Source organism: Halichoerus grypus, chromosome 6 (assembly GCF_964656455.1).
Source record: "Halichoerus grypus chromosome 6, mHalGry1.hap1.1, whole genome shotgun sequence".
Classification (NCBI taxonomy): Eukaryota; Metazoa; Chordata; class Mammalia; order Carnivora; family Phocidae; genus Halichoerus; species Halichoerus grypus.
Window position 1 is genome coordinate 31,439,366 of NC_135717.1, and position 17,276 is coordinate 31,456,641.

At 51.1% G+C, this 17,276-nt stretch overlaps 1 long non-coding RNA gene across 1 annotated transcript in view; it reads left to right on the plus strand.

Annotated features, from left to right (window-relative positions):
- Nucleotides 1-98: 98 nt before the first annotated feature.
- The window catches only part of LOC118531965 (uncharacterized), a 60,942-nt gene continuing 43,764 nt past the window's right edge, over nt 99-17,276 (plus strand). The window contains exons 1-2 of the long non-coding RNA XR_013448904.1: nt 99-259; nt 5,265-5,435. This is a non-coding gene — a long non-coding RNA (uncharacterized LOC118531965). The remainder of the gene's footprint in view (nt 260-5,264; nt 5,436-17,276) is intronic.

Below are 17,276 nucleotides of genomic sequence, written 5' to 3' on the forward strand. Positions count from 1 at the left end.
AGCCTGCGCTGGGACGGCGGGCCGGGGCGGGCCGGGGCGGGCCGGGGCGGGGTCACGTGCGCGCGGGGCCGGGGCGGCCCCGGCGGGGCGGGGGCTGCGCGCAGCCGGCAGCCCTGGGGGCGGGGGGCGGACTCGGCCTCGGCGCGCGCGGATTGGGCGCCGGTGGGTGCGGGGCGCCCGCGGCAGCCCTCCCTCCAACGCGGCGAGGTTGCCCTTATTCCCGCCCACTCACAGAGAGGGCAACTGAGGCGCACCGCAGGTAAGAGTGTTGTCTGGGAACAGGGTGCCCCGGCACCCTGGGCCGGGGCAGGAGAGAGAGCGGGACATTGCAGTTGAATGTCCTAGTTTGGGGAAGGAGCAGGTCATTCAGTCGTTCGTTCATTCATTCATTCATCATTCGCGCATCGGTTCACTCCACTCTGCGGAACACCCACCGGGTGCCGGGTTCACCGGTGGCCGAGAGAACATCCACGAACAAAACCAACAAGGACCCTGCCCGCACGGAGCTCTCCTTCAGGTGCGGGCTGAGCTGCGGGGAATTTGCAGCCCTTTGGCCGCTTGTAATCATGGCTCTTTAACGTAATAAGCCCGTGATTAGGCCCCCACCACGTGCCACGCCCTGTACTCTTGGCTTAACACACTTTATCCACCCGACCCATTTTACAGATGAGGAACCCAAGGCTCCAGAGTGAAGTACCACGGTCTCCTCGTGATGGAGGCAGAATTCCAGGCCAGGCCTTGTCTTCTTGGACACGCCGAGGTGCCTTTTAGTGCGCTAATCCCCACTTTCCACCCAAGAAGGCAGTCCAGCGAGATGAGAGCCCCTTTGTGGCCAGCTGGGGCCTACAGGAGGGGTGAGAGTGGGTCCTTCAAGGCCTCTGTGGCCCAAGTCCTCAGGGCCCCCACAGCTTGGAAGGTCGGAGGGGTGCAGGTAGAGCCCCTCATCCTGGGAGCTGGAGCCTTTGTCTGCTGTGAATGTCTTTCCAAGCCTCAAGCAAAGCCTCTGGGAGCAGATGGAGGGCCCAGCTCACGAGGCCTGGTGGTCAGGCCCTGCTTACTCTCCCCACTCCAGCATGGCTGGCCTCTTTCCTTCCTCACAGGCACCAAGCTGTTCCCTCCCCCCCCCCCCCCCCCCCCCCCCCCCCGCCAACGCCCAGCCATCCGACCTTGGCCAGCGCTGTTTCTTTCTGCTGCAACATTCTTGCCCTTCATCTTCCAGATATGCACCCAAGAGCAGTCCCTTTCATTATTTTCCCTCCCCGTGCATTGTGAGGGTGTGTGATTAACTTCTGGTGTGTCTCTCCCGCCAGGCCTTGGTCTGTTCTGTGCATTGCCACGTCTGCAGAACAGTACCTGACACACAGTAGATCCTGAATCCAGGGATGGTGTGTGAGTGAGTGAATGCTCACACTGTAGACCTCCAGGCCTGGCCCAGCCTCCACCCTAGCCAAGGGGGGCCAGGCGCCAATAGTGAGCTGGAGGTTAAGCAGGAATGGGGGACAGAGAAACAGAGGGAAGCCTGGCTCCAGGTCAGCTATTCTTGAGGCGAGATCAAGCATCTCAGAACAGCTCTAGCTCCTGGCTCTGCCCAGCGCTGCCTTCAAAGGCTCCCCTCCGGTCAGCCACACCTAGGAGCCCAGAGCAGGGGGAAGCAGGTTTTTCCCACGGAGCCAGTTCCAGAGCTCTCTGCAGTCCCAGGGTTAAGTTGGCAGAGACCTCATTAGTGGTGAGGACATGGGAGGGGCAGGCTCAGAACCCCAGAGCCAGGACTGGCAGATGACTGGAGAGGCAAGGATACTGTGGGGGGCGGGGGTGGGGGAGACTCTGGGGCAAAATGGTGAGGGGAATGCCATGTGACATAGAAGTTGAGAGCCCGCTGGGGCTCAAATCCAGCCTTTCTTGCTGGGTAGCTTTGGAAAAGCAGCGTAACTTCTCTGTCCTTGAGTATCATCTGAAGATGGGGGCAGGAGTAAGGTCACCATCAGGGGGTGGTTGGGAGTCCCTCAAGTGCCTGCTGCAGAGGACGCAATCCTACCCGTTCACTATGAACAGTAGTAACAGGGTCAGTCAGGTGTGGGCTGAACTTGGGCTTCCCCATGTGGAATTTGGGCAAGTCACTGTGTCTCTGGAGCCACAGATTTCTAGTCCCATGAAACCCACCTGTGAGCTGCTGAGAGGTGGGGGGCTGGGAGTAGGCGACCTGGGACCAGCCTTTATCTTGCCCAGAGTGAGTTGTTTCAATAATAACAAGAGTGATAAGTTATGATAATAGCAGCAAACAGCAAGCACCCCATACGTATAAGCACATTTTAATCCTGTTTTACAGATGGGGAAACTGAGGCACAGAACTCCCCTGGAGGTCTTGTTGAAATGCAGGTTCTGGCTCAGTAGGTCTGGGCCTGAGGTTCTGCATTCCTCACAAGCTCCCAGGTGGTGCTGATGGTTTGTGAACCACACTTGGAGCAGTGAGGGGCTAAGGCACTCACTAGAGGTCACCCAAAGTGGTGAGCTCTGAGCCTGGTTTCATCCCCATATGGTAGGCTGTAGAGTCCTACACTTAACCTCGGCTCTAACTGCCTGCCTGGCCCCAGCTATCTCCCCTACAGAGAAGAAGCAGGAAGTATAGCTCCCCTCTCCAAGCCCATATCCTCTTTCAGGGCCCCTACCACCTCCCTCCGAGGTGACATCTGGCCCTTAGAACCTCCCAGCCCTGAGCATCCCAGGGGTCCTCCCTGTTGATGGCATGGAGCTTCTCAGATGTTCATTAGCCAGGAAGATAATTAAGGGTGAGGGATGAGTTCACCCTGGCTCCCTGGGGCTTGCCGGGGCCCAGCTGGGCCTGCCCCGTGCCAGTCTGGCCCTGTGCCTGCTTCCCTGGGGTGCTGGAGGGGCCGGAACAAGGGAGGGGCTCGCTGGGGAGTAGAGCTAGGGAGACTCCTCCAGCTGGGCCGCCCTGCCTAGCTACAGCTCTCAGGCTGGGCAGGCCTCTGCTCATGAGGCTTCCCCGTAAGTGTTCTGGGCCTAAAAACAAAATGAAAACTGCTTGGCCAGGGGGCAGTTTCCCAAAGGGTGAGGGGCAACCCACTGGCGAGTCCTGCAGGCTGAGGTTAGGGTGGGTCACAGAGAAGGCGGCCACTAGCTCTGAATCACACAGCAATTCTCCTTCAAGGGGAGAAAGCTTCACTTACTGTTAGGCAGCATTAACATCCCTCCCGCGCTGGCTCAGCCACTGCCAGCCGGGGAGAGAGCGGGCCTTGCGCTCCGAATCTCGCTCCGTCTACACTCTTGAGCTAGAATTGCACAGCCTCTTGTTTTCTGCCTGTTTATGTTTACAGTCTCCTTCTATTTGTGGCACAGGTATTGCTTTTCCATTTATGGTAGTGACATAGCCATTCCTTTTTATTTTTATTTTATTTTTTTATTTTTTTTAAGATTTTATTTATTTATTTGACAGAGAGAGAGAGAGCAGGAACACAAGCAGGCGGAGTGGGAGAGGGAGAAGCAGGCTTCCCGCGGAGCAGGGAGCCCAATGCGGGGCTCGATCCCAGGATGCTGGGATCAAGACCTGAGCCGAAGGCAGACGCTTAACGACTGAGCCACCCAGGCGCCCCAGCCATTCCTTTTTAAATCCATCTATTTAGGAGGGAAAAAGTGAGTCACCTTGAAGCAGCATATAATGGGAGTGACTAGAGGGGGTATGGGGACATGGAAGCATTGGGGACGGTGGCAGACGGTTGGATGATGTGGGGAACCTCTTGGAGCTGAACCACTCACAGCTCAGGCACCCCACCATCCCCTGACTGCAGGGCCCAGCAGAGCCCTGGCTGGGAGACCGAGATATCCCCCAAGCTCCTGTATCCACAAGAAAACTCTATCTGGGTGGTCATGGGTTGTGTAGGGTCTGGGTCAGATCTGGTCCTCATTCCTGGGGTCTGTGGTGTCATTGTGGGGATCAGCATGCCTCACCTGAGGTGCTCCCCACACCCCTACACCACCCCTGGGCTGCCCTATGTTTCCATCTGTGGTATTCACCCTGCCCCCCCCCACTTGACCACTGGAGCCCGTTAATCACCCATTCACTAAATCATTCATCTATCCAATCTTTATTGGGCACCTACTATGTGCCGAGCCCTGTGCTGGGTGCTGGGTAGATAGCCATGAGCTGGACAGGCAGAACTCAGGTCATGAACTTCAGGTACACAGAATTATGGGCACATCATAATCCGGATCATGGTGTATTCTCTTTGGTCCTTGCATGACCTGCTCTTATTAAAAATGTCCATGATTAAAATAACTCTAGTCATGTAATACACACCCCATAGCCCATCGATCAAAAGGTAGGACCCTAACAATGGCCAACATCTAATCCCGAGGGACCCCCATCCCATCCCTGCCTTGAATCCTGTCTTCATCACTCCCTGCCTTCCTGTTTGGGCAGTTTTATCATACCCACATCCTACAGGTATTCGGGCACACCTTGGAGATATGGTTGGTTTTGTTCCAGACCAACGCAGTAAAGCAAATATTGCAATAAAGCAAGTCGGATGAATTTTTTTTTGTTTCCCAGTGCATGTCAGAGTTATGTCCACACTATACTGAAGTCTGTTAGGTGTGCAATAACATTATGTCTATAAAACAATGCACATGCCTTAATTAAAAAGAAATATTTCTAAAAAGCGCTAGCTGGCTTCTGAGCTTTCAGTGAGTCGTAACCCTTTTGCTGGTGGAGGATCTTGCCTCGGTGTTGACTGATCAGGCAGCTGACTGATCGGGATGGTGGCTGCCGAAGGTGGGGGTGGCTGTGGCAGGTTCTTAAAAATAAAACAATGAAGTCTGCCACTTGGATGGATTCTTCTTTTCCTGAACGATTTCTCTGTAGCATGGGATGCTCCTTGATCGCATCTCACCCACAGTAGAACTTCCTTCCAAACTGGGGTCAACCCTCCAAACCCCATCACTGCTTTATCCGCTAAGTTCATATCATATTCTCAGTCCTTTGTTGTCATTTCAACATCTGCATGGCATCTTCAGAAACCACTTTGCTCGTCCGTGAGAAGCAACTCCTCATCCCTTCAAGTTGTATCAGGAGATTGCAGCAATTCAAATAGAATAATAATGAAGAAGTTTGAAATACTGCAAGAATTACCAAAATGTGACACAGAGATGCCACCTGAGCAGAAGAGTATATTCGTTTCCCGGGGCTGCTGGGATAAATGGCCACCAGCTGGGTGGCTTTAACACAAGAGAAGTGTCTTCTCTTCCAGTCCTGGAGGCCAGAGGTCCGCATTCAAGGTGTCGGCGGAGCTGTGTTCCCTCTGAAGGCTCCAGGGAAGGATCTGTTCCCTGCCTGTCCCGGCTGCTGGTGGCTGGCAGCCATCCTTGGCAACCCTTGGCTTGTGGATGCGTCACTCCAGTCTCTGCCACCCTGCTGTCACGTGAGTTCTCCTCGCGCCCCGCCCCCCAACATTATTGCGGAATCATTGACAAATATAATTGTATATATTTAAGGGGTACAATGTGATGATTTGATACACGTTATGGAATGATTATGTGGTAAGAATGCCTAAGATCTCCCCTCAGAGATTTCCACGCATACAGTACTGAGTTGGAAACTGTCCTCATCATGCTGTGCATTAGATCCTCAGGACTTCTTCGTCTTTTAACTGGAAGATTGTACCCTTTGACCTCCCATCTCCCCATCTGCCCTTCCCCCCAGCTTCTGGCAACCACCATTCTATTCTCTGTTTCTATGCAACTTGCTCTTTTGTTTTAATTCCACATAGAAGTGATACCATACAGTATTTGTTTTTTTCTGTCTGGTCTATTCCACTTAGTATAATGCACTCCAACTTCATCCAAGTTGCACATGGCAGGATTTCCTTCTTTTGTATGGCTGAACAATATTCCAGCATGTGTGTGTGTGTGTGTGTACCACATTTTCTTTATCCATTCATCCATTGAAGGACATTGAAGTTGTCTCCGTGTCTTGGCTATTATAAATAACGCTACAATGACATGGGGACACAGATATCACTTCAAGATAGTGATTTCGGGGCGTCTGGGTGGCTCAGTCGGTTAAGCGTCTGCCTTCGGCTCAGGTCATGATCCCAGGGTCCTGGGATCGAGCCCCGTGTTGGGCTCCCTGCTCCGGGGGAAGCCTGCTTCTCCCTCTCCCACTCCCCCTGCTTGTGTTCCTGCTCTCGCTGTGTCTCTCTCTGTCAAATAAATAAAATCTTTAAAAAAAAAAAAAAAGATAGTGATTTCATTTCCTTCAGATCTATACCCAGAAGTGGGATTGCTGGATCCTACGGGACTTGTATTTTTTATTTTTTGAGGAACCTCCATACTGTTTTCCGTACTGGCTGTACCAATTTACATTCCCACCAGCGCTGCACCAAAGTGTCTTTTCTGCACATCTTCCCTGACCCTTGTTATCTCTTGTCTTTGAAGACAGCCATCCTAACAGATGTGACGTGGTATCACACTGTGGTTTTGATTTGCATTTCCCTGATGATGAGTGATGTTGGGCACCTTTTCATCTACCTGTTGGCCATTCGTATTATCTTCTTTGGAAAAATGTCTGTTCAGGTCCTTAGCCCGTTTTTTAATTGGATTGTTTGCTTTTTTGCTGTTGGGTTGTATGAGTCCTTTATATATTTGGGATCCCATTCTGTAGATTGCCTTTCCACTTGATTGTTTCCTTTGCTCTGTATAAGCTCTTTAGTTTGATATAGTCCCCCTTGTTATTTTAGCTTTTGTTGCCTGTGCTTTTGGTATCTCATACAAGATATCATTGCCAAGTCTAATGTCAAGGAGATTTGCTCCTATGTTTTCTTCTAGAAGTTTTATGGTTTTATTTATTTATTTTAAAAGGATTTTATTTATTTATTTGAGAGAGAGTGAATGAGAGACAGAGAGCACGAGAGGGAAGAGGGTCAGAGGGAGAAGCAGACTCTCCGTTGAGCAGGGAGCCCGATGCGGGACTCGGTCCCGGGACTCCAGGATCATGACCTGAGCCGAAGGCAGTCACTTAACCAACTGAGCCACCCAGGCGCCCTAGGAGTTTTATGGTTTTAGATCTTATATTTAAGTCTTTGATCCATTTTGAGTTGATTTTTGGGAGTGGTGTAAGACAGGGGTCTGGTTTCATTCTTTTGCATCAGATACCCAGTTTACCGAATACCATTTATTTATTTAAGATTTATTTATTTATTTTAGAGAGAGAGAGAGAGAGAGAGGGACAGCACAGGGAGCCAGCAGAGCCCACTGATGCGGGGCTCACTATGCGGGACTCGATCCCAGGACACTGAGATCATAACCCGAGCTGACATCAAGTGTCAAACACTCAACCGACTGAGACACCCAGTCGCCCCCCAGGACCATTTATTGAAGACACTTCTTTTTCACCACCGGCTGTTCTTGTCGCCCTTATCAAAAAAACTAGTCAACCATATATGGGCTAGTCCCATTCTAATTCAATAAGACTTCATCTAAACTTAATTAATCACATCTGCAAAGACTCTTTTTCCAAATAAGGTCAGATTTATAGGTTCCAAGAATTAGGACTTTAATATATTTGGCGGGGGTGGGGGACACAAGTCCATCCATAACAAGGGCATCCAGACAACCAAAAAAGTGTATCAAGGTGTTTGAATCTTCTGGGGCTTAATTTCTTCATGTAATAGTACGTAACTAAGATTGACCCATACTAGTTCACTTGTTTTTTTTTTTTTTTTTTAAAGATTTTATTTATTTATTTGAGAGAGAGAATGAGAGACAGAGAGCATGAGAGGGAGGAGGGCCAGAGGGAGAAGCAGACTCCCTACCGAGCAGGGAGCCCGATGCGGGACTCGATCCCGGGACTCCAGGATCATGAGCCGAAGGCAGTCGCTTAACCAACTGAGCCACCCAGGCGCCCACTAGTTCACTTGTTTTAACTGTCCTGTCATATTCCACCGGGTCAGCGTACAGCTGCTCTCTTGTGGATGGCCTTTTGGGTGGTGTCCAGGCATCTGGAAGTGCTGTTTGGATGTTCTTGTGAATGGCTCTTGGTACACACATGCAGGATTTCCTCTGGGGTGTTTACCTAGAAATGGAATCACCAGGACTCAGAATATGTGAGTGTTTAGGAGGCAGTAGGAAACAGCTTTCTAAAGTGGTTGTACTGGGGCGCCTGGGTGGCTCAGTCCTTAAGCGTCTGCCTTCAGGTCGGGTCATGATCCCAGGGTCCTGGGATAGAGCCCCGCATCGGGCTCCCTGCTCCGCGGGAAGCCTGCTTCTCCCTCTCCCACTCCCCCTGCTTGTGTTCTCTCTCTCGCTTTGTCTCTCTGTCAAATAAATAAATAAAATCTTTAAAAAATAAAATAAAATAAAGTGGTTGTACTATTTACACTCCCACCAGCAACGCATACGATCCATGTCCTCTCTGACACTTGGCATTATTAGATTTGAAAATGTTTGCCAATTGAGTATAAAGCTGTTTCCAGTTGAGACCTTGATTTGCATTTCCTTGATCACTAGTGATGCTGAACATCTTTCTCAACCTAAGGTCTAAACTAGATTCACCTATACTTTCTATTAAGGTTCTGAAGCTTTGTTTTAGACATTTGAGTTCATAATCTATAATCAACATCAAGTTCCAAAGGATATTTACCTATAATTTCTACAAAAGATTTTTAAGTGGTTTTTGTTTGTTTTTGACATTTAAGCCTTTAATCTAGAGTTGATTTTTGTACATATGGTATGAGGTAGGGATTGGTCGTATAACCTTAGGGGCTTTTGTAGGGTGACAGGTGTATTTGGGGGACAGTGGGACAGGACATAGACTGGCACTCTTGACTATACTAGAAATTGCTCACTGGGTTTTGAGTTCAAATTCTGCTTCTCTTATGGATTGCCTGTGAGATCCTATGCTTCAGGTCTGTGAGCCTCCATTTCCTCATCTGTAAAATAGGAATTCCAGTGGGTACTGCCCTTGGCTTGTTTGGAGATTCCATGAGTTAAGTATGCAGAATGCTCCCCACATTGCTTGGTCCATAGCATGAGAACACCGACTAGCATTTATTGAGCACCTGCTCTGTGCCAGGTAACTTGGCAAGCACTTTATATGTGTTATTAACTCATGGAACCCCTGGCAACTCCATGAAATAGATGTTTCCCCCCGCCCTTTACAGATGAGGAAACGGAGTCTCAATAGGAGTGAGTAAATCCTCCAACGGCACACACCTAGCATGTGGCAGAGGACTTGAACCCTGGCGTCACCACCACGCATCAAAGCCATCTCCTTCCTTTCCTCCAGCCTCCAGGATCCGGTCCCTGGGGAGTGGAATGGCTGTCTCTCCAGGAGGAAGTGTCTAAAGGTTGAAATGGAGGAGGGGTGGGCAGTGCAGTTGACCCTCCCCTCCCCGCCCCTCGATTCCCCTGGGGCCCTTGCCTTTGACTCTGAAGCTGGCGAGAGGCTGGCAGCAAAGTCCATCCATCCTCTTCCTCTAGGGCCGTCGGAAGCCACATAGATGACTCACTGGCCGTAATGTTCCCCCGGTGTCATCCATTATCCACAGCTGCCATCCTGGGCCTGGGTTGCTTTGGGGTCAGGCAGGAATTACCCCCAAGGCCCAGCTCTCAGGGGCTTTTCTCCACAGCTGAGCCCGAGTGCACACAGCCCTCTTCTGTAGATCCGAGGGCTGGGGGCTTCCCACCAAGAGCGGACGCAGACTCCAGCATGTGCTCCAGGCCTGGGGTCTGCCAGCAGACAAAGGGCCCTGAGTTGCCCTTGAGCCCAGCTTTGTCACCTCCCAGTTACCTCTTCTGAGCCTATATTTCCTTATTTGTAAGCTGGGAGTTAACTAGCTCTTCCTTGCTGAAAGATGTAGAAATAATCTGCACAGGAGGCATGAGTAGACCGCAGCTGAGCTTGTTCACTAGAGTTACTATTATTATAGTCACGCCTCCGGGGGTTGTGTCCCAGCCCGGCTGAGGGTATAAGGCTGGCATGTCTCCTACAGGAGACAGACCCCCAGTGCACTGCCTGCAAAAAGGGCTTCTAATCAGCCGATACGTCCCCCCATAGAAGCTTGTTTGGGGTGATGAGTCGTGGAATAACTGTTTATGGAACACCTACTATGTGCCCTGCAGGCTTCCATGGTGACTGACAATCATGTCCCCGTATCCACGGCACTTACAGTCCAGCGCCCCAGGAAACGCGGGGTCCTGCTAGGAGACCTCCCAGGGGGTCAGCCCTCAGCCAGGCTGGGGCACGGGCTGGGGGCAGAGGGCTCCCAGGTCTGCCCCTGGGTGGGGTAGGGGCTCATGCACACCCATCCCTGAGACCGTACAAAGCTCACATCCCCCACACCTGCCTGTTGGAAGGCCCTGCCTGAGGGGCAGGGGTAAGCGTGGAGCTGCTGGGATCATGCAGACCCATTTTTGTCTTATGGCATGTATTAGTTTATTGCTACATAACAAACCACCCCAACCCTCAGCAGATGACGTTTTTCCTCGCAGCTTCTGTGGGTGCGGAGTTCAGGAGGGGCTCCGCTGGTTGGTTCTGGCTCAGAGTCTCTCAAGAGGTTGCAGACAAGATGCCAGCCAGGGCTGTGGTCACAGGAAGGCCTGACAGGCTGGAGGACCCATTTCCATGTGCTGTGGGCGGGAGGCCTCTGCTCTTGAGCGTCCTCACAACATGGCAGCCGGCTTCCCCCAGCCTGAGTGATTCCAGATGGGGAGCAAGAAGGATGCCTTGTATGAGCTCGTCACACAAGTCACCCTCCCCCATTCCCACTGTATTCTCTTCCCTGGAAGTGGGTCAGTAAGGCCAGCCCACGCTCAGGGGAGCGGCTCCATTTTTTGAAGGAAGGGATGTCAAGGAATTTGTAGGTCTATTTGAAAATCCCCATATTGGGTGACCTTGGGCAAGTCCCTTCTGTGTGAGCCTCAGTCTCCTTATCTGTGAGATGGGGGTAATGAGTCATAGCCCCTACCTGGCAGGGCCTTTGGGAAGTTGAGACAAGAAGATACAAGTGCAGAGCCTGTCGTGTTAATGACGCCCGCAGTAAACCCAGGTGGTTGATACCACTGTGGGTATTTAAAGGGATCTATCCAGGACCAGCCCCTTTAAAAATAAATAAATAAAACAATCAGGTGGAGAGGAGGGTATATGTTAAAATGATTGGCCATGAGTTGATGGTTGTGTGGAGGGGAAGGACGGTGTGTGGAGGCTCCCTTTATTATCATCTGTGAGTTTGTATATATTTGAAGTTTTCCATAAGAAGTTTTTTTAAAAAATGGTGTGAGCCTAATGTGCCCATTTTACAGATGGACAAACCCCAGAAGCAGGCAGGAGGATTGGAGTATGAGTGGGGGTACGTAGGGCTGGACTGGGGCCCCACGTGTGTTTTGTTCATCCTGGGGAAGGGGCGTGTGCATGGACTCTGGGGCCTGCTTCCCTGCCGGAGCCTGGGTGTAGAGAGGGATCTCCCCTGCCGTCTGAGTCCAAGATCTCCAGCAGTCCATCCATCTGAGAGCACCTGGTGCCTAACTATTATGTCCATACCTGTGAGAGGCATCTTTTTAAAAAGATTTTATTTATTTTATTGTATTTATTTAGAGAGCGATCGAGTGCAGGGAGAGGGGCAGAGGAAGAGAGAGAGAGAGAATCCTAAGCAGACTCACACTGAGTGCAGAACCCAATGCAGGGCTCGATCTCACAACCCTGAGATCATGACCTGAGCCGAAATCAGCAGTTGGACACTTAGCCAGCTGAGCCACCCAGGTGTCCCTAGAGGCATCTTTTAAGTGTATAAATGTTAATGTTGTTTTGACAAGGGGTATATTTTATTCTTTTTTATTTTAGATCTTTTTTTTTTCAAAGAAGATACTTGTTCATGGTAAAATCAAAGGGACAAGCCAAGCTCCTTCCCTTACGTCCTCCAGTCACTCCCCAAAGACAACTATTGAATTTCTTTATTCAACAGGTGTTTGTTGAACACCTACTATGTGCCAGACACCGTGGTAGGTGTGATGTCCACTGGAAATATGATATGAGCCTCGAATGAGAGCCACACGTGAAATTTGAGATTTTCAAGGAGCCACATTTAAAAAACGTAGAAACAGGTGAAATTAATTTTAATAATGTATTTTCTGTAGCTTCATATATCCAAACCCAGGATATGGAAGCGATATAAAAATTATTAATGAGATACCTTACATTGTTTTTTTCGCACTGAACTAGTCTGCTCGGGCCGCTGTAACAAAGTCCCACAGGCTGGGGGTTCAGACAACAGAAATGTCCGTTTTCACGGCTCTGGAGACAGCAAATCCGAGCTCGAGGTGCTGGCGGGGTGGGTTTCTCTCCCTGTTTCTTAATCTCTTCTTACAAGGATAGCAGGCAGATTCGGGCCCATCTTAACTGCCTCATTTTACCTTTTTTTTTTTTTTTTTTTAATATTTTATTTATTTATTTGACAGAGAGAGAGAGAGATCACAAGTAGGCAGACAGGCAGAGGGAGAGAGAGAAGCAGCCTCCCCGCTGAGCAGGGAGCCCGATGCGGGACTTGATCCCAGGACCCTGGGATCATGACCTGAGCTGAAGGCAGACGCTTAAGCGACTGAGCCACCTAGGTGCCCCAAGATTTTATTTTTAAGTAATTTCCACACCCAGCATGGAACTTGAAGCCACAACCCCGAGATCAAGAGTTGCATGCTCCACCGACTGAGCCAGGCACCCTGACATATAACATATTAATTTCAGATATACAACATAATAATTTGATATTTGCATGTATTGCAAAATGATCAACGCAGTAAGATTCCCTAACATCAGTCACCAGAAACACAGTTACAGATTCGCTTTTCTTGTGATGAGAGCTTTTAAGATCTATTCTCTTAGCAACTCTCAAATATGCAAGACGGTATTATTAGCTGTAGTCACCATGCTTTATATGACATCCCCAGGACTTCCTTATCTTATAACTGGAAATTTGTACCTGTTGACTACCTTCACCCATCCCCCCCCACCCCACCCCTCCCTCCAACTGTTCTTTGTTCTTTGTTTGTGGCAACCCCCAATCTGTTCTTTGTTTCTATGATTTAGCGTTTTTAGATTCCACATGTAAGTGAGGTCATACAGCATTTGTCTTTCTCTGTCTTATTTCACTTAGCATAATGCCCTCAAAGTTCCATCCATGTGGTTGCAGATGGCAGGATTTCTTTCTTTGCTTTACGGCTGAATGGTGTTCCACTGTATACGTATACACCGCATCTTCTTTATCCATTCATCCATCGATGGACACTTAGGTTGTTTCCATGTCTTGGCTGCTGGAAATAGTGTTGCAATGAATCCATATCTTTTCGAGATAGTGATTTCATTTCCTTTGGATCTATACCCAGAAGTGGAATTGTTGGATCATATGGTGGTTCTATTTTAATTTTTTTGAGAAACCTCCATACTGTTTTCCACAGTGGCTGAACCAGTTTACATTTCCAACAGTGCAGGAGAGTTCCTGTTCTCCACATCCTCGCCAACACCTGTATTCTGTCTTTTTTGTCATAGCCATTCTGCAGGTGTGAGGTGATCCCTCATCGTGGTTTTGATTTGCATTTCCTTGGTGATTCGTGACATTGAGCACCTTTTCATGTACCTTGTACTTGTGTACATACTTGGCAAGTACTTTCACAGACTTGGCCATCTGTATGTCTTCTTTGGAAAAATGTCTATTCAGATCCTCTGCCCATTTTTAAATCACATTTTTTTTTTTTTTGCTATTGAGTTGTATGAATGAGATATCCCCATTTTTAAAACTACAGATGGTAATATTCCATACATGCTGTTCTTTGCTTTTCTCACTTGAAAATAGATCTCAAAACTCGCTTCCCATCATCTTGCATAGATATGCCTTATTCTTTTTGATTTCTTGATTTTAAAGAATAATTTGAAACATATAAAAACATGGTGCTGCTGAGCTAGAATCACAGAACCCGGCGTTTGTTGAGTGCTGACCACCCTGAGCTCCGGTCATCTCATCCAGGCGTCCCCACAATCCCACAAATGGGTGCTTTTCCAAAAAAAAAATTCAAGTGCATGAGCTGCTTTTATAAAAAGGTGGAAAATAAAAACCACTAACTTTCAGGGAAATATCAAGTCCTGGATCATAGAACTGCCAGATGATAGGGTCTGTGAGACTTCCGTGTCGAGGTTAACAGAATAATAAAATACTAATGTATAATGTTATCATATTTCATTAATATGGAGTAGTATTATAATAGAGCGATATATGAGCAAGAATATAATATCATCAGGAGGAGCTGAGAACTGGGCTGGCTCCCAGTGGTTCCCTGTGGTTCCCACAGGAACTGTGACTGGGGCTGGTTCTGGGGCTGTACTGTGGACACTGTACCAGAGCCCAAGGGTCCAGGCAGGACTCTGCCCGCCTTGGATCTCACTCGAGGCAGGAGGAAGCTTCTAGAAGGGAAAGTGGTGCCAGGAATCAACCTGGAACTGGCCTACCGGCCTTCACGTGTGAGATGAGAGATGGGTAGAGGGCACATTCCTATACCACAGCCCACCTTCTAAGCTCCAGAACCTTCTGGGCCCAGGGCCAGCTACTCTTTCCTGTTTGGGGATAGGGGTGGTCGTTCTAAGCCAGCAGGCTCTGTCAGGACATCCTTGGGGCCTCTGCCAATGCTGGGATCCCAGGCAGTGTGCCTGCCCTGTCAGGGGCTCCCTGTAATTCTAGAATGGGCTGACGGGATGACCACAGTGCCTGCCTCCGAGGTACAGTGAGGGTGTAGCTTACATGGGTAGCTGATACTGTTGTGAGCATCTTGAGCCCCAACAGGCCCTGTGTGACCCAGGGAGGGGCTTTGCCCAGAACCAGACTGCCCCCGTGGAACGGGCTCCTCAGGGAACGTTGTTCTGGGCTCTAAGCCACATAGGCTGTGGGTTCAGGCCTGACTGTGCCTCATCCCAGCTCTGATACCCCCACCTCTCCGCGCCCCAGTTTCTCCATCTGTATGTAGCATGGGCTTGGTCCAGGGGCAGCCTGAGCCCTTGGGAAGAACTCTGGTCAACAGGGGCGTGCAAGAAACTGAGAATCGTTTCTGAGTAGAGCTGGTAGCCCCGCAGGGCTCCCTGATTCCTGATGCACTGAGGAACCCCCGCCTGCCCTGAGCTGGGCCCCTGCCAGGCCCTGTCCCTGCCGCTCTGGCTCCCGAGGGAAGAGGTTGTGGCTGGCAAGCACGTCTCCAGCAGGTCCTGAACTGCTGGGCCGGGAGGCCAGAGCAAAGTGAGCGGCTGAGGCAGGAAGGCAGCTCTTGGCTCCGAGTCTCCTAGGGCCTCTGCCTTTCCACCTGTCCTTGGTCCCTCTGTCTCCTCCCTCCCTCCCTGCATTGCAGTATGCGTAGCCACAGCCGCTCCTGTCTTCTCCCATCTGGTCTTTGCACACGGGCCACTCCTACAGCCCGCGGGTCCCCTCCCCAGCCTTTCAGGCCCCCCACCCACGGTCTAAGACTCTGCCTGGGAAGCCCTCCCTGAGCTCCTGCTCTGCGGGCCCCGGAGGGCTGGGATCAGGTCTGTGCCAACTGTGCAGCCCAGTAAGAGTGGATCCTCAGGTAGTGCTTGCGTGTATGTGTGAACATGTCTCCCCGGCCCCCAAACTTTGAGATACCAGGTGCAGTCCTGGGAGAAGCAGGGAAGAGAGGGTGCCCACCCCCGGGGCACTTGCGGTCTACAGGGAGGCATACGTTAAACATATAGTTCTATAATTACCCCATACAGTCCCTGAAGGAAAATACGGTGCCATGAGAGTGTGTAACGGAGGGGATGCAACCCGGCCAGGGGTCTGAGAAGGTCTCCTGGACGTTTAAGCCTAATCTGAAAGCTGAGAAAGAACAACCAACCAGGCCGAAGGAATGACAGGTACAAAGGCCCAGTAGTCACGGAAGATGCAGAGGGGAACATGTGGGAGACGCTGCAGACACACAGAGATCGGGGTGGGAGGCTGGGGGCAGAGGCGAGAGAGGGTAGCTGAACTGTACCCTCAGAGAAATGCGAGGGCACTAAAGGATTTGCCGTCCCCGGGGAAGATGGGACCCCAGTCAGATGTTAAAAGCATACCATGTTGGTCTGCCCTTATGGAAAACAGATCTGAGGGGCTGGGCCAACAGGGAGGAGGCTCCTACAGCCCCTGAGTCACTTGGACTGAGGCAGGGATGAAGAGATGAATTTGGAGGAGTTTTCACCAAGAGCTAGCGCCACCCCCTCCCGTCCCCCCGGGCCAGGTGGGGACTGGCTCTGCAGAGAAGAGCAGGAGGACCCAGGGCGAGGCCTGGAACAAGGTCTGACAAGCCTCAAGTGCCTGGCTGCCCATCAGTCCCCAACCAGACAAGAGTCCCGGGACCAGAGCCACGGGCCTGGGGACACAACGGGTGCTGACCCTGTCCCCCTCCCCCCCCCCGGGAAAACACATTCCAGGAGCCAATACCCTTCTCCCCCCCAGAAATAGGCACCCTTGGGAGGAGACTTGAGCCCCGCCCTGCCCGGGCGCTGCTGGGTGACCCTCTCTGGGCAGGGAACCTCACCTGCCTTCTGGGCTGAGAGCCCACTGCTGTCCCCAGGCTTCCTCGGGGACCTGGGGCTCTTCTCGGGAAGCCCCTGCCCTTGCTCAGCCCAGCCCCACCCTAGAAGGTCCCTTCAGCTGTTCAGGAGGCCCATGCCAAGTCCTGGGGACAGGTCGCCAACAGGAAGAGCTAACATTCTGGAGGAGGCGGCAGGGAACATGGAAGCTAATAAAGTCGTTGCATGATAAGTTTCAGAGAGGCCTCAATGCCCTAAGAAGTGATGTGATGGGGAATAAGGGGGAGGGTGGGCTGGAGAAGAGCATTCCAGGCAGGGGATCCGCCAGGGCCAAGTCTGGAGGTGGGAACAAAGAGGCCAGGGGATGGGGAGGATGGAGGCTGTTGTGACCGTGACCCTGGAGGTGGGGGGGTGGTTCACTCTCTTAAGCCACCAGAATCTCCCTTCCCCTTCAGCCTGGAAACCCCCTCACCCATAGTGCCCTGTTGCAGCCCTACCCAGGGTCTTTCCAGGGACTGCCCCTTTCCCCCTGTTACAGGTCCTCCCCTAGAGTGGGATTTCCCTAGGACCTGAGCCGGAGCGGGGATCTCATGTTCATGGTGATGGCCACATGCGTGGACCTCCTAGGGCGTGCCAGGCCTCAGCCCCTCAGCCCCTCACAGCCGGCGCATTTTATGGATCAGGAGACCCAGGCAGACAGGAGGAT